Genomic DNA, 24,699 nt, shown 5'->3' with positions numbered 1-24,699 from the left:
CACCTGAGCTTCAGTATTTTCTTCTCCCCTCCAAAGCTGCCACGGCAGAACCACACTGACACTCCTCTCTATATTTTATGAAAATAATAATACAATCGACTCTGGCTGAGGGGCTCCAGGACCTCTTGGGCCTCTTAGCCTGCTGCCTGCCTGCCTTAACCCGTTCAGTAATCAAGAAGCCAAGTTGCGTGCATCGGTAAATCTTAAAAAGCGCTTAATGTTGGAAGTAAGGGGACTTGATAGCTCCTGCTGCTACTGTAAACTCCAGAGGATTAAAGCTGTTCTGGTAGCAAAGCCTGGTGCTGCTACATAGAAGCTAACAGATAACTGTGTGTGTTATTTTGTGTTTTGGTTATTTTGTCCACCCCTGCTTCAGAATGAGAAGCAGAGAAAGACGGACGAATAATGTCTTGCATGCCGACAGAGAAAAGCAGAGACGGTAAGGAGAGCAAAGCGAGGAGCAGAAAGAAGAGGCGCTGCATTTAGAGGACTAAAGTGCTGTATGAAAGGGTTCTTATTGGGTTACTGTAACATAGACCTGGAAACTTTTCAAGGTCCTCTAGCCTTGAATGTCTTCACCGCTTTTGTTCGAGTCATCAAGCTGAATTTTTTTCTACCTCCTCTCATCTGGACAAGACAGGAGCAGAAGAGGAGGAGGAGGAGGAGGAGGAGGAGGAGGAGGAGGAGGAGGATATGGGGAGTCTACATAACTGAAATAGAAATCTGAATTGGAAGCAAGGATACAGATCAAAATGTAATCCTGCTTATGGCTCGGTCAAGCCAAAAGAGAGCGAGAGAGAGAGAGAGAGAGACAGAGACAGAGAGCGGAAGAGAGATTATGTGATACTGTGATACCTTACCCTATCTTTACAATTAGTTTCCTACAGGTGCAGCACACTCCAAAATCACATTGAGCAACTTCTCTAACAGGGTCAAGGAAAAGATGATTTAAGCCTCTACTATATTTACGTGCAGGGCTACAACAGCATGCTGCAATTTGTCTCTGTCTCGCTGTGTTTTAGCAACATCTGGCGCCCAGAGATTTAGGTTAGACAGGTAATTAGTGGCACATATTTGTCCTAAAGACAGGTGTATTTTCATTTAAGAAACACTCCATCACTCCTCCGGATGGGAGCCTGTTTGTTACACTCCATCTGAAGGATGCACACGAGCTCTGCAAAGCGGGCAGCGGACACAGGACGCATCCGCGGCGGGCTCTTTGGTTTTGTTTTTTATTTCGATGTTTTTTGAATGAGTATGATGTCGGCAAAGACACTTAAAAAAAAAAAAAAAGAAATATTCCCATGGGTTCTTTGTGATATACCACCCATGCACTGCCAGAGCCCTACTTTCATTACACAACCCTTACAAGATTGGAAGGTTTGGCAGCGACTATCTCAAAATGTTTTGCCGCTTAAGTATGTGGAATTACAACTTCACAGAGGATTAAATATCTGATATCAATGTCCCGACTAAAAACATCTCTAAATCGTTCACTCTTCTTTTTCCCCGGCAACCATACTCATCCACATGTTCAAATATATTATCGTATTTTAGTGCATTTAAATGTGTTTTTTAAGGATATCTCTCTAATAAAACAGACTCTGGTGTATCTATTTTCTCCAGTGGTCTCCGTCTTTGTGATTATTGCAGCTCCACTCTCGTCATCAACTCCATTCTCTTTGCATTCCTCTGCTCTTTAACTTTCTTCTTCCCTCTCCAGATGAAGCTGTATAGTCTTTTAAAATGGAAATGCACTTCATCATGGTCACTTGGCTCGTGGTTCTAATAAATCAAGGGCCGTCCACCATTGCTGCTCCTCTCTGGAAAACAAACTGCCCCTGGATGGATCTCCTCAGCTGCTCCTAATGGAGGTCACATTCACAGAGACACATTTACCCACACGAAAAAAAAAAAAAAAGGAGCACATGCAAACACTCATATGGTGTCCTGACTGAAACAATGCCTTTGTATCTAAATATAAAGTAGAAGAAGAGTCACTTTAATCATCCCAACATGTGAAAATCACAGAACATTACTTTAATGTTTGTAACACGGACAAATTAGTGTGATCAAGTATCACAAAAAAAAGCCTCTATTATTATATGAATAGGATTGGTTGGGTAATATAAAATATTCATCATCATCATCATCATCATCATCATCATCATCATCATCTGTATATTCTGTGAGGTGTAATATGAGCTGTGATGAAGTATACCTGCATGCGAGCATGCAAATACAGATTCTTCATGTATGCCGTATGTAAACACATGTATGAAACACAAACACGCATGATCATATGCAATCACTTGTACAGTTGTTTCCATACCATACCAGTTGTTTCCATAATTAAAGTCATCTCAATAAAGAAGCCCAACATGACATCTTCAATTTCAAATATTTTGTTTATATTGATATAATATGCAGAAAAGCTCATTAATGATTGGCATTTTTTTGCTCAAAATAAATCAAGAGATTATCAAAATTGCTGCTGATTAATTTTCTGTCAATTTCTCCTGTAATTTTAGGAACACACTCCACAGTTTCATAGTTTTATTTGTTTCCCCCTCTCAGATCAAACTGACCATAATCATCCACTCTGCCTCATATCTGCAATCGCCACATTTAGATCCCCGCTGTTGTTCTGATCCACGCAACGCGCGAGAGAAATGTTTAAACACACTCTGTGTGCTTCTGTGCCGAGGTAGAGCTCAACTTGAAGCTCACATCTGTAAAGCGGCACGGCGGCACGTTACAGTAACGTATAACCAATTAGAAGATCTTATTTCATGAAATTAATTAGAAAGTGCTCCATCACAGTGCTCACCTACATGCTGATATAGGTCATTATGAGGCATTAAAGGTCATTACAGTAATCCTTATGATATCATGTGTTAAAAGTCAGGTTACCCATATATCCCGTATATTGCACGTACACAAAGCGGCTGGTGATTTAATGCCACTGTCTTCATTATGGAGACATTTTTCTCCACAAGTCTCCACTGAAGTCAAACTGCTAAATGTGCTGGCCTGCACAAACCAATACCCTCTGTAGTCACTTTATCCATAGAAATATATTCCTCCACATTTAATTGTAAGTGGGGGGGAAAAGAAAACAACGAGATCAATTGTGATTCAACTCATTCCTCTGAATGGAATTATCTGCACACAAAAAGAAATTCAAAATGTCTCTGCTGTACAGGCTCAATCAAAATATTCTGATCCTAGTTACAGAAACTGAATATGTATGAACAGCTCAAATATGCTGAATTTATTTTGAATATTTAATGAGATATAAAATATAAGTCTATTTCAGCAACTAATAAAATCAGTCTTGTATGAATGTGCCATAGATTGAAAATGAATGGTGAGAGAGAGTGTGAGACAAGAGCAAAGGGGGGAGGAGGAGGGTGGAGGGACGAGGGAGAAAAACAAAGGGTGTCAGAGCTTCATCAACATGCTATAACTGAGTGGCACGGCCATATTTTCCAGCATCAAGCTCAGTCAAAATACCAATGTGCAAATCTGAGCACCTCCTCCCCTCCATCTCTCCATCTCTCCATATTCTTCCACCCCCCCCCCCCAATCCTCCTCCTCCACCTCTCCCTTTCTCTCTCTCTCTCTCCCTCTCTATCTCTCTGTGTGTCCAATCACACGGCAGTCCTTCTCAATAAAACAAATTAACTGATTAGACATTTTAATCTCAGTTGTCTTTGACCTTGTAGAATATATTACTGATGTCTACATCGCTGAGAGCAGATAATGCGGCAGGCAGCTGCTTTTCTTAAAGACAAAACTGCCCTTTTTAAAGAGGAGCCAGACACACAAGCTAACAGGTTGGGGGCAGAAATCACCCTCCTCCTCCTCCTCCTCCTCCTCCTCCTCCTCCTCATCACCGCACTCTCGCTCACCAATACAACCCCCCCCCCCAACCCCAAACACACACACACACACACACACACATATACACACTCACACTCTACTCCCCTCCTTCCCCTCCCTGCAGGCAGCCAGCAGGGAAGGGGTTAAGGCGGAATGCATTAACAAAAGAAAATTATAGCGTAAACAGTTCATAAAATCTCACAGCCCCTGATGTCGGGGCTAGATCATTAAATTTCTGCAACAATTAGACCTTTTCTCACGGCGGCAAATTGGAGCCGTTGCCATGGCAAATCCGAGCCCTTAAGTCATATATCTTTGATTGCGGAAAGGTCAGGCGCAGACAGCCTAATAACTCAGGGAGCTGTTTGACAGATTTCATCCAAGCATGATCACATAACAGAGCCAAACTATGTCGGCAGTTGTTAAAAGCAAAGGAGGGGTCAGCGGGAAGGTTGGGGTTATGGAATGTTTCTGCTCGGCTGGGCCCAGCCTGATAATGTTCCTGACTGACTTTAAATCCACTGGAATAAAAAAAAAAGAAAAGAGAGAGAGAGAAAAAAAGAAAAAGCTTATTTCTTTAACTGTGGATCAGTGGGAGTTAGGTTTTTTTTCACTTGACCAAACCCGGATTAGGCTGTAAAGGAGGTGATGTTAGGGATGGGTGATTTAATGCCTACATGATGTGAGAAATGTCTTTTTTAAAAATAGAATAAAAACAGAATTAAGCAGAGCAGAGCAGGTGAAAACAGAACGCCGTGATGAGCGGGAGTGACTGACAGTGTTTTGAGACGCCAATGATGAACCATGATTTATTTCCCGTTCAAACACATATGTTGAGGGAATTGAGATAGATGTGAGCTCGTGGTACGGTGTGGGATCGAGCAGCAGGCTGCAGTTGAAATCCCTGCCATCGACTCGTTTAACGACCCTGACACACATAACTTTGAATAACAATCAGCTTCTCCTGACTCCGTTAAGACTACATGTCTGATACTGTTGGGTTGTTTAGACCCCCCCCTCCTCCCCTCCTCTTTCCTTCTGTCTCTGTAGGCAGTGCTGGCATTTCAGCTGTCTATCCCAAAAGGCCCCAGCTGAGAAACAAGTGCTAATACCACCCCCTGCTGGAGGATCGGGGCTACTGGCTCGTGCTCTGTCCCAGGTATGAAGACAGTGCGTGGACAAAATAACATGAACACCTTACAATAAAATGGAAGCTCTAAAAACAACAAAAACTTAAACAAAACATAATAAACTTGACAAAAACGCTTTTTTTAAAATAGGATTCCTGCATTAAATTGTGTTTGTGTACCCCCTGCATTGTATATGTACTGTACAATACCATGAGAGCAATAAAAGTGAACCTACCATACCCTAGGGTAACCCACTGTGGAGCCCTAGGACAAAAATAAGTAGTTGGGCTACCCTAAACGCTTAATTTCTAACGCTCTCTGTGTGTTCTCTACATGTCGTGTTCCTTCAGAATGCACACTAAGTGCAATATCATATTTTACCGAGAGACCCAGCAACCAGTGCTACCTCTCCCAGGATATGTGTCAATTCATTTTTCCTCTTTTAAATAATAAAAATACTTAATTTAGGAAATTCCACCATGTAAGCACAACGTCTCTGTGTGCAGGATTCATCTGCATCCTGTTCTTTAATCTCAGCTGTATTTTTGTGGTACATGTAACAGTTAATATCTGGTACTGACACTGTTTTGGTTTTTGTTCTGGCTCTTTTACAGTCCGAGTTTTTGTTCTGATGCATCTTTCTATTAGACTTCCTAATGTTAAAGAGCTTGTATGGCGACTGAGACCCGAATGCAGACGGTCAGGACAGGAAGAGTTCAGTGAGACAATCAGAGTACATGAGCTGACTGAATCATAAGGCAGAGGAAACCAAAGCTCCTCTATCTATCACCCTTTAAACCAAAACCATGATGAGATGGGTTCCGCTCGAGGTTTCTGACTCTTCTGTCACCGAGCGCTTGCTCGTGGTATGAATTTATGGTCTCTATAAATATTTATAAAAAAAGTACAGTCTAGACCTGCTCTATATGAAAAGTGTAAGAAGATAAATAATATGCTTTGGCAACATATAAATGAAGTTGAATTGAGAATAACGGCAGCAGCGCCACTAATTCAGACTTAAAGAGAGTTGGTGTGTCTGTGAAAAGGCTGCATCGTTCTCCTCAATACTGGAGGTGTTTCTGCATAAGTCACCTCATTAAGTCCATCCACAGAAAATGCTTCATCTGCTCAGTCCATTTTTGGCCAGACTGTACTGTCACAGGGGTGAGTGTGCAGCGACTTGGGAAGGACCCAAATAGAGTCCAGACAGACAGGAAGAGTTCATGACATCAGCATAAGACAGGAAAGAGTGAAAATGAGGAAGGCAGTCCAAGCGCTTGTCTGAGACAAGGCACTAAATGAGGATCTGTGGATCAAGCAGAAGATCAGACAGACAGGCAGGGATACAGGTAACTCAATAGGAAAGGCCCTAATGCAGACGCTACAGGAGAGTGTTTGGAAAGATCCAAAAACTCAGAGCTGAATGCCTGACACGTAGCATGACGACGACCTGACACTGAAACCAATACCAATTGGTGTGACTGGTAGAAAAGTCTGAGTGTATCTGGTGGATGAATGGGAAATGGAGGTCCATGCAAGGTATGGACTTGGGGTAAGTGAGACGTGACTGGAGGCCGGGACAGACAGAGAGGGAGGAGTAAAATGAAAAGTAAAAAGTAAATGGATCATACACAGACAACCAAACTATCTGTCATGAGGCATCAAGGTCTCTGACCCAAGCCCCAACCATCTGCCCGGCTTACACAACAGGCCTGGTCTCCTGGTTGTCCTCCTGGGTGTCCTCCAAAGCTGCTCCGCTTATGTTGCCACATCTGGGTCACACTCCAGAGGTGCTCTGCCCGTTAGATTAGCCTCCTGGTTGTCCTCCTGAGCCGTTCTGCCCGGTTACTAGGCCCTTGCCCGTTTTTCCTGCCCCAGGGCCGTTCACCTCGTCTCTCCGCACTGCTAAGACTTTACACTTACTAAATAAGTTTGAAACCATCCATCTAAGATGATTAATGAAAAATACTTGCACAAGTGTAAGTAGCAGTGAGAGATTCTCGTATCAGTATTTCTTGTTATTTTCATATATCATGTATATTTAATTTAAAATGAGACTTTCTCAGGCTGTGGCTTTGCTCCTTGACTGTCTTCCAAAGCCAACTGACACTCCCTTTGTTAAGTGTTTAAGGACAGCCAGCAAAAGCGTAAGGATCCATGTCTATCAGCACAACCCCTCCCCTCTCCCCTTCCCTCAATGGAGACTGGAAGAGCAAAGGCCACTGGGACTTGTAGGACAAAGGGGAGGGGAGATGCTGGAGGCTAATGGGGAGGAGGGCTCAGCTGTGACACAGATGTCTCTCTGGCAATGAAATCTTTAATATCCTCTCCTCGAGTCCCACCATGAGTCAAGGATCTCCTGGAGCGCCTCATAGCTTCTTTCCTCCCTGGAATTCTGGTTCCACAGTGGATACCCAAACCCCCACCCCCAGCACAGACGGCACTGCCACATTTAGTCTGGTAGGTGCAGAATTTAGGACTCGCTAGATTAAGTACAGATTCCTTACCTGCATTCAATATACTATTTTATTACACCAGGGTCAGCCTGTGTCATAGGCAAGCACCTGCTCTCCTTGGGTCTCCAGTCACAAAGCCTGCTGTTGTTCTTTTTCAAATCTCTTCTCAAGTTTAAGCAAAATCTCATCCAGGGTCCCCGCATAGAATAAGATTGGTCCAGCACAACATTTTTTAAATGACTAGGCAACCGTGTAGTTATGATTTATGTCTTCCTATGTAAAGTTTCTATTTAAAATCCATGTTTGACACCAACGTTTCAACTGTCCTCCCAAGAAAAACAACAGCATCCCTCATTTTTTAAAATGCCTAAAAACAGCATATGTTTATGTTTAGCTGACAAGGACCTCCAGGAGTTGTAGTGAATAATGTTTCTTGTCTGTCAGGGAGAAAGGTTAGTATCGTGGTGCTATAGAAGCTAAAAACCCTTCAAGGCCATGCTCCGACAGGCAACGAGACGAGGAGTTACTCGCAAATCCAGCAGGTACTGAGCTACACTGAATCTTTGAAACTGGAGTTGGCCTCCTGGTGAATGTAAATCCAACCTTTCGCTCTTTAAGTTGTGTTTTTAGTCTCGACCAGCTCCTGAGGGAAACATCTGTCTCTTTAGCTGCTAAGCGCTCCTCTGTGTTCACCAGCTAGTCACTGACTGTGACTCTCTGTTGTTTGTTGCTGAGTATTTGCACAGTGGGTTTTTAGAGCTTTTTCTCTCAAAACAAGCGGCAGCTAAAAACTGCAGTTCCTCAAACGGCCACTTGAGGCTGGCTACAGAACAAGTCAGTCCCCATGTTAAAATGTCCAACTGTACTGAGGGCGAGTCTGGTGCATGTCCAAAGAAAAACAGCAAATTTCCACTGATAACAGTATGATAAATCTCACATAACTCTACTGTGACAAATGCAGGAGACACCACAGTAACGTTGCACGAACAGGGACTGACCGACTGAACTTCTACCCCTCACAGCATGCACCTGCAACGTACTGGAATGAGGAGATATTCACTTACCACAACAAACCTGCTAGTCTTTGGCCTTGTTCAGTCCAGATTTGTTTTCTGCCATATCCAGATTGATTTTAAAAAGTCTGGAGGGCAAAAAAAAAAAAAAAAACACCTCATGAAATGTGATCTTTGTAAATTGGTACCAGCCACATTGAGGTGGTTTGAAATGTGACTCCAGTCTCGGTCTGGAAGCTCTGACCACTGATATCAGTTTACAAAGTATCTTTTGATTCCCTCGAACTGTGCGACACGACGATGACGTCAAATCCAGAGTGACAGAGTAAGGTGCAGCTGTGGGCCATCGACACACAAACATGATCTGATCACTTACAAATAGTGCAGACACTATTTATCTGTCTTAAAGATCCGATCTGAGAAAAATATGATTCGCCTTCAGTCTAAACAAAGCCTGTGTGACATTTTGCAGGTGAGACACATGAAACTGTTGTTTTAAAGCACCCTTCTGCCATCTAGTGATTTTTCTTTGCGTTTTTGTGTTCAAAGCTTTATTCCCAATTGATAAGAGTTGTTATTATTACATTTTACATAAATTATTGAAATGGACTCTATGGCGGACATCAGTCAATTATATCACACTTGATACCACATATCTTTTTAAAGTACAATATGACTGTTCTCATGAACTTAAAATCAAAAGTCAAATCAAATTGTGGGTCTGGAGAATCATGACACTTTACCTGACAGCAAAACATCCAGCTGAAACTCAGTGTACAGCTTCATAAAGCTTCAGATTCTCTGTAGGATCATCACGGCAGCAACCCCTTTCACATTGTTTTTACATTATTATTATTATTATTATTATTATTTTCAAACTATACATTTATACATATACATATATATACTGCTTTAACAATACTGGAGGGAGATCAGAAAATGATTATGTGAAACATTTTTGTAAAAGTGATTTGTAACAGTTTTAGAAGGCACCGACAAATGTTGTTTTTTAAAAGGTAATGAGACATGACATATTTTGTCGTCTAGTTTCTAGGACTTGGGAACGGAACACTGGTTTCTATTTTAACCCTACGTCTTGCACTGAACTGTAAAATGTGTATTTTTCATATAAAAATCTTTCTCAGTGGAACTTTCACATAACAAATTATGATTATTGTATAATTACCCATACTGCCCATATCCCTGGGCAGCTCGGTTCACATTCATGAATTCAGAGAAAATATAAAGTCAAGGATGACTGGCTGTCTTATGTGGTATTTGTTGGTATTATATAATTTGGAGTCATTTTGACAGTGGTACCCTCCCTGTTAAATAGTGCCTTTCATAACATGCATACACTTAAAACTTCCCTTTGGTGAAATGTTGGTGTATATGGTCTCTGTAACTTCATATATTTTGTCACTCTTCTTTAAAGTTTGTGACAAACTTGCAAAACTAAAAAAATAATTTGGTTTGGAATTAGTTTTTTAAGGCCCAGGGCCACAAAAACAGGCTTTAACCCTTTTTTTTGCAATCAGTTGCTTAATCCTATAGTAAGTTTCCTTATGCTATTCTTTGTTATTTAATTAGTTGAGCTGATTCACAAGAGACATTTAAAGGCATCACAACTAGATTACAGTCATTTGGCCTCTCAAAGAAGTTATGTAATATTTTAAACAGCCCCTTTCAAACACAAGTGTGTTGATAAGTGATAAGGTCATAAGTCACACACCACGAGGAGGTAAAGGGAGAGACCTTCAGATGGTGTTTCAGTTCCAGTCACTCAGTCAGACTATTCAACCTGCTCGTACAAAATCAAAAGAGCCAGTTAGGGACTTATAGATTTAAGACATGTGGACAGTGACACCTCTGACAACAGGGAGGAAGTGTGGGCTGGAGTTGATGAGGTGAAGGGGGGGGGCAGTTAATTAATAGAGGAATTTTAAAGTGAGCACATATCGCTCCCATGTACTCTGAAACAGCAGGAATCCATGACAAGCAGCTCATCACACACACTTCACCGGGAGAGGAGTGTGTGTGTGTGTGTGTCTGTGTGTGAGTGTCTGTGTGTGTGTGTGTGTGTCTGTGTGTGAGTGTCTGTGTGTGTGAGAGTGAGAGAGATGTCCATGAGTGTGTGGGTGTAAAAAAAAGAATAGTACAGACGAAGATCATATGAGAGTACAAGGAGCAGAAAACCTTTGCGTGTGTGTGTGTGTGTGTGTGTGTGTGTGTGTGTGTGTGTGTTGTTCCTCCACAGGCAGCCAGGCAGCTCTCTTCGATGAATGTTGCCTGAGGTTTGTCGGGCCTCCCGCTGCTCCCGAGCACTCCAGGCGTCGGTGAGCAGGGAGGTAATTCGCTGACACTGTGTCACTTGTGATAATTGGGGAACGTCAGTGCACTCGCTCACCTGTCTCCGCGCAGGTGCTGGGATGTCATCGCCCACCGGAGAGGAACGGCTCCTCTTCTTCATCTTCCTCCTCCTCCTCCATCCTCCTCTTTTATTCCTCAACACCCAAACAGCTGCTGTTTATGTGATTGAGAGAGGGACAGGATGGGGGGAAAAAAAAGCTCATTTAAAGCTGTGTTTAGTCATTCATTATCTTTACCGTCCTCTGTCTGTGGGAATTGCGAGAACACAGTTTAAGGCTGATTTATACTTGTGCGTAAAGGGGAGCCCACACAGGTAGCCACTGTAGCTAGCTGACTCCTTAAATATGTAACTACACGTCGGGGGCACAGGAGCCACGGGGAAACCTTGTGGTGACGACGAGAACTGTGATTGGCTGCTTGTGACACCCCCTACAGGTCTCAGGTGCCGACAGAGAATGATGAGAGTGAGGACGACGATAGCAAGCCACACGCTTTTAGTTATCTAGCTATTTCAAGAGTAACAGTGTTGGTAAAATGACTAAAAATACTACTCGTTAAAAAAACACCAGGAAACAATTATTAACATTGTAGAATAATTATGCTGTATTTCAGGGGACAAACAGAACAGGGACCTCCGAACATGTCATTTTTTAAAATGTGTCACATTTCAAGCCTGGCCTGAAGCATCTTTTAAACATACATCATTTAACTTTTATCTCATCTTATTAACTGTGACAAATTTATCCTTTCTGCTTCACATATTATCATAATAGCCAACACCTTTTTTTTTCTTTTCCTATAGCGTTGTATCATTTATCATTTTTTAATTCTCAGAAAATATTTTGACAAAAATTGGCGGACCCCCTGCAGTACCTCTGCAGACCCTCTGGGGGTCACGGACCCCTGGTTGCAGACACCTGGTTTATTTAGAACTGCTTCCTACTTTTGTACCTTCAGCCATCGTTTCCAAAAATCATACAATTAAACAGATTGTCTTTTAGCCGACCGTTTAGCCAAATTAACTAGGCCACTTTATTTGTGCATAGACAAACTGTGCACAGTACAGTAGGTCAAAGGTGAAGCAGGAAGTTGGTCTGTGATGGATATTGACAACACCACTACTTACTCGAATTAGCCACAAACGTAGTATGAAGTAGTACAATACTAACAAATGCAAACTTTATTACCATGCTTTATACAAAAGTATACGCATTGCATGATCAGATACCTCAGTAGCCTGTGTAACAGTAAAAATAGCTCACCCTGTAACCCCACCGGGCACGTCTCTGTCTTTTTTGGTCTCTTCTACATGCAACTCCAAATCCCATCATGAGCGAGTGTGTCACAGTCTGCTCCTCTCTCACCTGCCTCTCAGTACTTTTCCATTCACTCTCCACTCACCTGCCAGCCACACCTCCCTCATCAGACCAACTCCCCTTACCTACTTGACTCACCTGCTTCCCATCACCAATCAAGCCAGTATTTAAGCCCTCTCTGCTCACCCACTCTCTGTCAGATTGTTCTACATGTTCACACTGGACTCTCCAGCATGTTTCTCCAGACTGAGCTCTCGTTGCTGACTCTGCCTGCCTTGGACTAACATGTTTCGCTGTAATCCCGGAAACCGACTCTGCCTTCTGTCCCCGACCACGAGTTCAGCTTCTGGCCCCTCTGGATTCCGCCAGCTGGTGACGGCTCGGCTACCAGTGGCTCGTTCCTGTGTGCTGCATTTGGGTTCTTACTACACCCGTTCATTTGCTTCTCTTTTGGCTGCTTTTATGACTTCAGTATACAGTGTTTACCGAGTTTTATTTTGAAAATGACTGGGTTCTCTATGCTGTTGCTGTGTCTGGCTTCTTTGTATAGATTGACGCGGGCTGCTCGCAATGTCCGTCGAAAATAGATCACTTGTGTATTCCCCGCGGGAACCGAGCAGAGGTCCACTCCTGAACCAGACTGCAGCAAGGCCGATGGGGTTTGAAGCATTGACTAGAACAGCCGCGTATAGCTCCAGCGGCTGTGGTGCACACGCAACGCTCTACATACGTTCCCGGTGGAATTTGGGGGTCGGAAACTGTTCTTGGTACGTGAGATCAGCATTATTCATTCAATCCAATCCATTGTTTGAATAGCAAGAGATCACCATCACCACCAGTCATTTTGCATATCTGAAATTAAACAGGAAAAACAAGATAACTGTATAAAAATGTTCACCTTTGGTCCCATCATTACTGCCCCTGCTTGTACTTATTTTACTGTATCTATGATATGTGCATATGTATGCATAGCGACGTCTCTCTACTGGCTGAAATCTGGCTACTGCAACTGAATTTTGCTGTTGGCTGATCAGAAGGCAGGTGACGTATATGGTGTCTGGTTTCTTCCTATAAAAGTAACTATCCAACCACATGCGCATATCGTGTTTTCAGCAATTGACATATGGTGCCTTAAAAGAGAAATTTAAATCTTTTGCAGCATTTTTGACAGATTTTTTTTTTTTTTTTTTTATATCTCTTGATTCTCTCAGTCAGCAATGTTGGCATAAATACGATAGTTGGCAGACCAATCAAATTAATTAATAAAGTGATGGACATTGATTCATACCTTCACAAGATGCGAAGCTCAATAGATGTAAGACATAATGGGGTGTTAAAGATGAAAAATAAGGCAGACATAAGGAGACATTAATGCCTGTGAGTATGAGCAATACATACTATGTCATGGCTTGATGAGATGTTGTTGTACAAATAGTAAAACCAGTCCAGAGCTGGTTAATTTGACCTGTCAGGGAAAAAAGACAAAAGTTGGGGGAGGGGGGAAAAAAAACAAATGTCAGATTAGGCGAGAAGTGAAACAGGAGGTGAGGGGGCCACCCGCAGAACGAGCCAAATAGGAGCAATCGCCAAACCACTTGGGAGTAATGGTCTGTGAGGCTAATATTTCCTCTGTCTCAGCTGAACCCTGAAGGGGAGAGAGAGAGAGAGAGAGAGAGAGAGAGAGAGAGGGAGGGGTGGGCTCACTTGTTGTCGGTGTGATGTTGGGGGGAGGAGAGGGGCAGGAGCGGGTCACCTGTAATGGTGGCGCGCTACATTGTGGCCATTCCACACTCATTACACCATTTACAATTACTGCTACCTATCTACCCCCCCAAACCCCCCCACCAAACTCCCCAAGAGGCCAGTCTCAACCATTAGCACCATGACTCAAATGAAGTGGATAATTGTGTCTCTCTGTGGCATATCATGAGACAAGAGAGTCAGACAAGAGAGGAGGAGGGAGAAGAGAGAGAGAGAGAGGGGCAGAAAGAAATGTTGAGACAAAGAGGTGTACGAAATAAACACACAGCGCTGTATAAAATGCTGTCGTGACTAATTCTGCGTTAAGGTACACTGCAGTGGTAACACTTTGAAAATCGTCCTGCAGTCTTCCGTCAAGTGAAGAAGGAAAGCGATTAATGGTATTCCCAAATAACACAACTTTACCTTAAATGTAAAACTGTAATCTCTGTCGCATAATTAAACTCTCTGCACATCAGTGGCATTGGCGTGAGACATTATTTTCTGGTGGTGGGAGCAAAAAAAATATTTATTGGTACTTACCTTTAGCATCAGATTTCATGTCTGGACCTTTTATGAGCCTCAATCTGTTTGACCCGGTACAAGAAGAACAGAAAAGCTTTAATGCTCACAAAACCTTATTGATCAAGTGAAGGAGGCTAACATTCAGTGCTTTCTTTTGTTTTCAACTGAAGCTCACAGTCAGCCTTTGCTTGACCCATTGTTTTGTTTATCACATTTACTGACTAAATGACACTGGTGATGTAAACCTACAGAACCCTATGTTCAGTGCCCAACCTCCTGAGTACAACTCTTACCACTGATCTTGTGTAAAGAACCTTCAGACAGAGTGCTTGTTGGATCGCCCAATGGTGTCTGAAACACCCGCCCAGAACCGGAGGTCCCTCAAGTGCCACAGAGGAAAGGTGGCACACTTGCCATCGACCTGATGCATCTTGTCTCTGAAGATCTCTAAGTCTATTCAGGGTCTAAGTGTTAAGGACTGATGTGGATCACAAAAGCAGCTTCTAGATCCTGACGGGCTAATGACAGATACCATCTCCAAAGGGGAAAGCCTACCACTGCGCATTCAAAATGCAATGCTTCTTATATTTTGTGCATAGGGTGGGAAAGAAGAATTCATGAATAGGAAAGTGAACAAAAATAGAGATTCATCTCATGGCGTCTCTTGAATACTAAATATAAGATGAAGGCCAATGATTTTAGAGCAAGCCCAGACAGACTTGTCAAACTTTGTGCCATTACTATCCTTTGTCTTAGCACAGTTGTCATGTACAGCCTGTACCCGTATGAAATATTAATTTTGCATAATAACTTTCAAAGGGGAATAAAGCACATAGTTAATTATTAATAGCATGTGTATTCAAGGCATCTCTCTTTTTTCAGACACACCAAAATATTCCCTGACAGTTGCCACTCGAAGGAAGAGAATCCCCATAATGCCGTGCTAAAGCAGAAGTGACAATTGCTAAACACTGACGCAAGTTCCACGAAACATCTAACCTACATTTCACAGGTATCAATGGGAAATTCACCAGCGCTGTGCATTTTCATTTTATATTGTAACCCAACATTGGAATATTATCATTATAAAGTTATTATTGCTGACATGTCAGCAAACAGTTGACTCCTACACATCCAGCAGACACAGAGTACCATTAGTTTGGTCCGGAGTTAGGGTTAGAGTCACCTGATAAAGTCCAATAAAAAGGAGAGTGATCCTTTTAGCTTCACTAATTCTTGAGAAAAACATTGACTCATTAACAGATAAATCCTGTACTAAGTTACTTGGCTGTTACTTGCTTGGCAGGTAGTAGTTCATTGGAACTTTTTTTTGCATGAAAACTGCTGCCCGCTGTCTGAAAATGTCGAGACTGAACGAAAAACAAAAGCAAAACCAAAACAAATTGCTGAAAGAGTCTAAAAAAGACTGAGCTAAGGCAGGCTCAAGGAGTTGAGTTAAAATTCTCTGTAGGTTCAACAAATGACCCAGTTTACATTATATATTAGTCTTTTGATCACTTTTTTTTACAAAAATATTAACTGTTTTAAACACCTTCCACTAAAAGCAATGACAATGACAAATGCCGACATTTTGCGAATCGACTTTAGAATGAAACAAACAGATTGTCCAGAGTTTAGATATTGTCTTGGCTACTGTGTGTGTGTGTGTGTGTGTGTGTGTGTGTGTGTGTGTGTGTGTGCGCGAACAGACATCAAGGCCAAGGTCAGTTAATTTGGAGTGGCTACGTCATAAAGCCATCAAGCGTCAGTAGGGGAGGAAATCAAGCAAGCCGCTCTGATGAGGGGAAATGCTATCTGCTAGACAATGGATATCTCATTTACTGCATTTCTGTCCCATTTCAACACACTTTGTCCAGAGCCCCGTTAATATGCACGTTATCTGGACTGCGCTGTGAGGGGGCGTGTGGAGCCGGCGAGTGGGGGGTAGCGGGTGGTGGGGTGGTGGTTGTGGTGGTGTTTAAGGGAGGGCGGCTGAGGCGAGACGGACCATTTCAGTGTCAATTTACAGCAATTCCCGCCGTCAAAAATGAGAGGGAAAAAAGTGAGAGTACTTCCCATTTTCTTCCCAGATCTTTTAGTTTAATTCAATTGGACCTTTCAATACCTTATTTATGACACACAGGAAGCATTCGCCCTATTACATTATGGGGAGTGGGGGAGAGATAAAGACGCTGATTCTTTAAAGCTCTTCAGCACAAAGGGGGATAAAAGCAGATAAAACGAGGAGTGTGTTTTTCATTGTGTTCTGTTCTGTAAGGGAGGAGAGGATTAAGTCGCTTCATAATGCTGCCTGTCTGCGTTCAGGAGACAAAACACAATTTAACACATTTAACTAAACTCAGACCAGGGCTATATTTGACTTCTCGCCATGCTCTCAAAGTGACGACACACCAAACTTACACCTCCAAGTTATCGGGCCCTTCCATCAGAAGGATCCAAGTGTGTAAACTCTCTAGCTTAAGGATCTACGAAAAGTCTCCTTGCCATCCACCCTTAAATTATGGAGCGATTAACACGTTTTGATCAAGAAACCAATCAAAGTGATCTTTTCAGAACTCTGATGAGAGTGAATGCCTTCAAATATGTAGAGGGGAAGATGAAATCAACTGTAACCCGCCACATATGAATAATAGGTCAGATGTGATCGAACAGTTCCATCTCCGGCGATGGTGAGCCGGCATATCTCTTCTTTTCCAGGAATCTCAATCAATAAGCAGTCACTAATGTGTTTGACAGAGTGAGACGCCTGAATCCATATTTAAATAACGGGGAATCGGGGTGGGGTTGCGGGGGGGGTGCATTGTTGCACACATCATCTCCCTCAAGTTATAAGTGATTAGGCGCGACTGCATTCACATTTGAACATATTTGCTGTTAATTATTCACTTTTTTTTTTACGCTCACGTCTTTAACCTCAGCCTTCCAGGATCACAGCCCCTGTGTCTCCCCACGCAGGCCTTCCACGCAGCAAAGCACAGAGGGAGGCTGCCAGATAAAACATAATAAAATGACACATTTCGTCACTGAGTAGCACCGCCATGATGGCTCCAGGCGCTACCTTTGTCTCCATCACAGCGATGACTAAAATCAAGCATTGTAACTCGACACCCCTGATTTCATGCAATGTGGTGGATTATGGATATGAATTGAACGCCCTGCTCTTCTCTTTTTTTTTTTGTGTTCCAATTTCCAAATTAGGATTTTCTGCCTTCATAATGACACAAAGCATTCTCTTAGTCAAATCAATGGCAGCTATTTATATGAGTAATCCCTCACCCAGCACTGAACTGCCAGAAAAGAGGGATGGCTTTTAAAGTAATGCTGCAAAACAAAAGGAGTCACTAAATGAATGCAAATTGGCTTCTCTGTCTTTCTCAATGTCCATCTCGGAGAACACAGTTCAGCTGGCCAGGAAGAGGAAAGAAAACAGCTGTTAAAGACAGCTCATTTGGTAAATAACCCATAACGCCACATTCACTACCAGTTAAGCTTAGAATAAAATGTTCAAATAACCACAATAACCAGCCCTCCCTTCCACTAGCAGCGGCGGCTCATTCCTCTCTGTCTTGCATTTCAACAGAACAGGGCATGAATGCCTGACAAGTAGGCTATCATCCAAGAGATCATTAAGCACAAGGGTTGAAGTGCCATCTTCAGTGCCATGGCAACAGGGTTGAGAGATGAGATAAAAACAATGCGAGGCAGGAGGCAGGAGGCGGGGCGGGCGCTCAATGATCGCCCTGATCGATGGATCTCTCTTTCTCTCTCTCTCTCTTTAGAGGCCAGGCACAGGAAGGGGAGGCTGGAACGGGGAGGACAGCGAGAGGGAGAGGGGGGGGGGGGAGGAGGAGGGGGAGGAGGAGGAGGGGGTAGAAAGGCCAAGCAGCTTTAGGGCTTCATAGGTGCACTAACAGTGGGAACTGTCTCTCTTCAAAGCGGCAATCGTTTTCTTCACAAGGGTCTAATTGAACATGTCAAACAGTGCATTTGCATGGGAATGATTATTTTTTACTTTGTAGGGGAGGCTGAGCCAGAGGCCTTGCATCTGCACCAAAGAGCAGCAGTGTACTAGTGAATGTGTGAACGCTCCTGAATGAAGTCACAGATTCAGCATTCAAACCAATCCTGCTGCTTATTTTACAGCTGTTTCTAAAAGTGCTCCGTGACCTCACAAATCTGGGCGCATCAGACGGGGCCTTTTGTGCCGCGATCCGAACAGCTCAGCCACGCTGCTGTACTATAGGTTTGTGAAGCATAAGCACTTTTTTGTGAGTGCGTGTATGAACACGGTATCTATTTACCTCTTCTCTTTCTACGTAACAGCCGTTCGGAGTATGATAGAGGTGAGCTGAGAGGAGCGAGTGTATTATCTTTTGCAGCTGTCAGCACTGTTCGCGGTTTTGTGCCGAAGCTCCACGGGGGCTCCCACTAAATGCCATCAGGTTACGACTGTGGTTGTTTGCTTTTTTAATTATAGCAGGAATGCTTTTTGAAGCGTGCGATAAGCACTCCACGACTCCCCCCACCTCCTTCACTCTTGGGTTGCATGCACACACAGCAGCACCGCCGTGCACACACACACACACGTAGACACGCAAAACGTACACAAACCCAGGTTTGGGTAGTTGCCTCTCTCACAACATGTGCTAATCAATCTGTTGAGAGCAATCTGTCAGGAAATCTTTAGCTTTAAACAACCCACTGTGAATAGGGATGAGGCCCTTTCCATGGGGCAGGGCACTGCAGGGACTTAGCAATAGCTGTCTTTACGCATCCCAGAGTGTCAATAAGGATTATGAGAGCGAGCTTTTATCTCTTCAAACACACAGACCAGTCACTCATTTAAATGGATGAACAATTCAGGTCTGCTCAATAAATAAAAAAAAGAATATACTCCATAAATACATTCAAATCCCAACACCATTCAAATTCCGCCACCATATGCTTAATTTAAGATCTAATCTGCCTTTTTCTATTTCCACCAATTCACGGGAGGCAAATCTTTGTACACATAGTTGTTTAAGACCTCAAAGGATAAACACAGACTACCTATTGTTGATGGCAATGCACCTTTATCCTCAACTTAAGACCCACAGTTCCTTTGAGAGTGCTCCTGGCAGATGCCGTATGCAAAGCAGGTGCACTGAGGGAAACATGCCCAACAAAAGAGACATTATTGCATTTCACAACCCCCCCCCCCAAAAAAAAAGACGAGCGGAATATTAAAGGTGACACAACTGTATTTACACATCATTTCAACAGACCTAAAATAACCTCATTTCTATCTTGCTCTATCAAATAAAAAGGAGGCAATAAAATCTGCCAAGAGAAGAACAAATAAAAGCAAATTTTGACATTTTGCTTTTTGACACATTCCATTTATAGGTCAGAGGAAACACCAGCCGACATCTCATTGTTTTTAAATGCCATTTTGTAAGGCAGGGAAGCAGGAATTAATTAATGCGTGGGTAGCTGCCACTGTCAAGAGGCAGCACATTAAAATCAATGATTAATAAATTCAAAACACACAACAAACTCAGCTGGGAGATGAAAATAGTATTGTGTGCTCCATAGGAAGCAGCCCCAGTGCGGGTCCTCCCACCGAACGAGGCGTCCACTCAGATGGCTAATGGAAAGTAGCCGGTGCCAGCTGTGTGCCTGTGAATAAAATCACTTTAATTAAAGGAATTACAATGGAAAAGGAACCGGGGATGTGTGGAGTAGTATCGACAGGAAACGGCCTCTCATGTGTGACACACACACACACACACACACCCACACATACACACTCACGTCCGCACACAAACACACACATTATGAAATCCCATAAAGACTTAAAAGAACAGAGTGTCTTTGTGTCTGCATTATTAAATAGGACTAATCCACACATGCTCTATTGTGCTATACAGCTCTAAGATCTATTCCAAATATGTCCCTCTCAGTCTAAATTATAAGGGGAGATACAGATACTTCTTTTATCGAGCATGACATGAGAATGGAGCGCTCTGCCAAGGATTTTTAGAAGTTCTGGGTCTGCTGTAGATCCACTTCCAAATCGAGATAAAATGGCTCTTAGGTGAACATTTGAACAGCTAAACATCCCAGAAACAACGTCAAACACTACGGGGGGTGTGTGTGTCTTTGCTTACAGGAGGTGGAGTCTGTTTGTCACGTTTTATGTCCATCCTCTTTGTCATGTGTAACATTGAACTTCATAATGGCAGCGTCTGCAGGTTAACGCCTTCTTGTTAATATCAGTACTCAAGAGCAGTCATTGATCGTAATTCAAACCACAGTATCCTTAATCAGCCTACAGTATGTGATCAGATTAGATCCGTGCACGCTGCCACATAAATTTACATATTAATGAGGAAAGTTGTGGGACATTTGGACAGCAGCTGCTTGTGGTGACGAGCTGCTGAAGGAGGAAAAGACTAAACCGGGAAGTCAGCTGGCCCTATTGTGCTAATATTTTCTCAACGTTGAGATTATTTGTATCACTTGTTCTTGTCGTTTGAGAGATTTGGGGCGAGAACTGAAAGGCCAGCATTGTGAGCTAGAATAGACTGTTTTACAACCAATAGGTTGCTAGTAAAATATTTTATTGGGATTTTGTTTTGGAAGGGAATATACAGGGTTATGGTTAAAGATGAAAGTTTATGTGAATACTGTGAACTGAACAAGGTGGAAAATATATTTGATTTTGTAATAAACACTGTTTAAAATGTTTATTTATATAATTAAATATAGACACAAAAACGTTAATGTCATCGTTCAATTGAATCTCTTCTTGATAACGTTTATATGCATGAAATAACTTAAAGGTCCAGTGTGTCAGATTTAGGGACTATTTACTGAATATGGCAGAGATGTAATATAATATTCATAACTATGATTACATTACAGTGTATAATCACCTGAAAGAAAGATGTTCTTGTTACTTTAGAATAAGACTATATATCTACAGACACTGCTGCTTCTCTTGTGTTTGTTATTATATTTGTAGTTATGCATCTGTATGTATATATTCATTTAATGTCAATTGTTGAACTCTCCTGAGACATTGCTCATATGAGGTCAGTATATTATGCTGTTAGATGATGGTGGCAGCTTTGATTTACTGGTTATTAATGTGTCTGAGAGATGAGAGATGGGTCATGTGAAGGGCCGTTTTATTAATGAATCATAAAATACTTCATGGTGGTTTCTATACAGACTTTTCATTTTCTTAAAATAATTCAAAATGTAAGAGTACAAAACAGTGAAGACTCAGTACACTTACAATGTAAGGGGCCTTTTATACGTTTTAATTTGCAAGTGTCAGTCCAGGAGGCTGGCGCATAGTGGCTCACTGGTACTTTGAACAGAATCATTGTTACTGTCATTACCTACACTTCTGCTTTCCCTGCTATGACAAGTAAAAATATATCTTGAGTTCATACACTGCATCCACACTAATTCAACACAAGGGACTCAAAGAAGAAGAAAGCAGTGATATATCCCCTCTTTTAAACAGAGATATGGTTGTACTGCACCTTCTTGACTGACTGAATGGAAGACTTCACGCAGTCTTCCAGGATGTGTGGTGTGTGTGTGTGTGTGTGTGTGTGTGTGTGTGTGTGTGTGGCATACCAACCTAGCAGCAGCATGATTAATACACAAAAAGTACATAAACCTCACATTGTTTTAGTTTCTGAATTTTGTACCAAGCATGCCAAAATGGTGCAATCGTGGAGCGTGCTCACATTGCTCACATGATTTGCGACTTCTGTTTCAGATTTTGTGCTCAGCTGGGAAACATATTTTATCCAGAGGGGCAAGTTGTCATCGGTAGATGAAGAACTAAGTGATGACTGTCACAAACAGACTAGTGTGACTCATCTTATGCATAAACAGCTTCAATCTAATACAAAGCAAAAAACAAAAAAAAAAGCCTTTGTGAAACTCAAGTCCATTTTTGTTAACTTTGTCACAGAGGTGTTTAGTTAAAAGCATGTTAAAACCAGACACGGTTCCTTTCTCCGTGTCCTCTCATAGGAGGCAGCATGATGCTCTTGTGAGGGGAGTCTTGGGTTCAGCAAGTGATCCTGCATTTGATTAGAGTAGCCACAAGAGGGAGGCAGACACACGTTTAAAGCGGCAAGACAGAAAAAAAGCAGCGTGTACATGAGTCCCTGAGCGTTTCAGCACAGGCTGAGGGCACTCGAGGCTTTCAGGAGGCCCCTGAACAATCACAGGCCCTTCACAAACTCAAACTGATCAACTGGAAATCATACAAGATTTTTCATAAAGTATGTGCTTGCTGCCATGTTTATGATTAGCATACACCATAGAATAAACTCATTCCTTTGAGTTTCTGAAAGAGCAATCAGCAGTCATAGTTCTTGTTATAGCCAATATCTCAACTCCACTGTTGGGAATCAGTCAAGTCAATAAAATATTTAAGAATAAGAGAAGAGAAAACTAAGTCAGCGGACGACATCAAAGTGTCTGCTAATATACACTGCAGCAACTTGTTTACATGGGATGATGGCAAGGCCCTGAGGGATGTGTGGCCTGGTTCTAACTCTGCTCAGCTATGAGCAAACGTGTTGTTTGGCATTGGCAGTGTCAACATACAGAAAGGAAACTAACCACACGAGACAAACAAGTCTAGATCTATGTTGGTGGTTAACAAGAACCTTGGTGTGCTCTCTCTGGTCTAGTTTCTGTGTGGCTGTTCAGGGCCTCCGCCACAGAGTCGGTTCTCGTGCGACAAAGACCAAAGAGGTGTGAAAAGCCTATCTGCTATTAGCATAACATGTGATAATGTACAATAATGTGAGCAGACACAGTCAAGTTTAATTTCATAACTTTGAAAACACAGAAAGACAGAAGCTGCAGCATGTATTGAACATACATATATGAAGAGTGGTATATAAGTGAACCCCAGCACATGCTCATGAGGTCAGGTTTTGATATGACATGAACTCAACCGCACTGATGGTGCTCAGTCTATCTAGATAGATAGATAGATAGATAGATAGATAGATAGATAGATAGATAGATAGATAGATAGATAGATAGATAGATAGATAGATAGATAGATAGATTTTCTCTATCAGTGTATGAATGGATGAATGAGATATGTCCTGTAAAGCGCTTTGAGTGGTCGGAAGCGTTACATAAGTACAGTCCATTTACTATCACTGTATTGGTGGAAGTATTATTTAAATAATGTCAGATTGGCTGTGCCCACCTTTGTATTTTTAATTCATACACTCCACTGTTGTTGGAATGGATATCAGGGTGTTATTTTAAAGGAACAGTGTGTAGTATTTAGTGCCATCTAGTGGTGAGCAGAGTGCAGTCAACTGAACCCCTCTTCACCTCACCCTCCTCTTTCAAGCGTGTAGAAAAAACTACGCTTGCAGCCAAACGTGTGAAAAACACAAAGGGCCCTATGTAGATCCAGTGTTTGGTTTGTCCATTCTGGGGTACAACATGGTGGACGTGCTCTTTCTGTAGATATGAAAGGCTCATTATCAGGTAACCAAAACTACCCTCCTAAATGTTACACGCTGGATGTGACATTTAAAGAGAGATCACATGTTGGAGATCTTTTTTTACTATGAAGCAAAAATCATGATTCATTCATTAGTTTAACATTCATTTTAGTTTACTTAAAATGACATATATGATATATACAATTACGTGAACATACTTCAAACTGAAAAAGATCCGACCGAACTCCTCAGGATCTTCATGTCACATCAAAACGTGAATAATATGACATGAAAACTGACGACACAGGTTCTATGGGTTACCTGGCTTCACCGACTGTCTAACATTAGTGATCCTGGATAACTTTTATCACAAAGCTGGTTATTAATTTGGGGTTTTATCAGTCTAGCTACCAGCATGTTCGTGTGACAGGCAACATTATCAGAACCACGAGTCTGTCCTTCAAATGAAAAGAGATGAAAGTGAAACACCCGGAGGAGAATTTTGTTAAAGCGTCAGCACAAAGTGATATTCAACGAGGTGAAATGAATGCTATCTAATCACATGACTAGAACAAGAAGCTGGAGGAGCTCGAATAATTTCCAAAAATTAAAAAAATGTGGGATTTATTATATGCTGTGTTTTTCTTTTCTTTTCTTTTTTTGTCTGATGATTAACAAGCTGTTATCAATACACATGATAATACACAAAAAAAGTGAATGTCACACTGTTTCTGCTGTCAAAGCTGAGAGGACAAGTA

General features: G+C 42.1%; 1 long non-coding RNA gene across 1 annotated transcript; it reads right to left on the bottom strand.

Annotated features, from left to right (window-relative positions):
- Positions 1 to 683: 683 nt before the first annotated feature.
- Positions 684 to 12,356, bottom strand: LOC113746358 (uncharacterized). The gene is made up of 4 exons (XR_003462791.1): positions 12,117 to 12,356; positions 10,892 to 11,007; positions 8,536 to 8,612; positions 684 to 1,865 (listed from the first exon to the last, which is right to left on the bottom strand). It is a non-coding gene; the product is annotated as an uncharacterized LOC113746358 (long non-coding RNA).
- Between the last annotated feature and the right edge of the window lie 12,343 nt (positions 12,357 to 24,699).

The sequence above is a fragment of the Larimichthys crocea genome, chromosome VIII (assembly GCF_000972845.2).
Source record: "Larimichthys crocea isolate SSNF chromosome VIII, L_crocea_2.0, whole genome shotgun sequence".
Classification (NCBI taxonomy): Eukaryota; Metazoa; Chordata; class Actinopteri; family Sciaenidae; genus Larimichthys; species Larimichthys crocea.
Note: the sequence above shows the minus strand (reverse complement) of the source record. Positions and strands in the feature narration are given on the sequence as shown.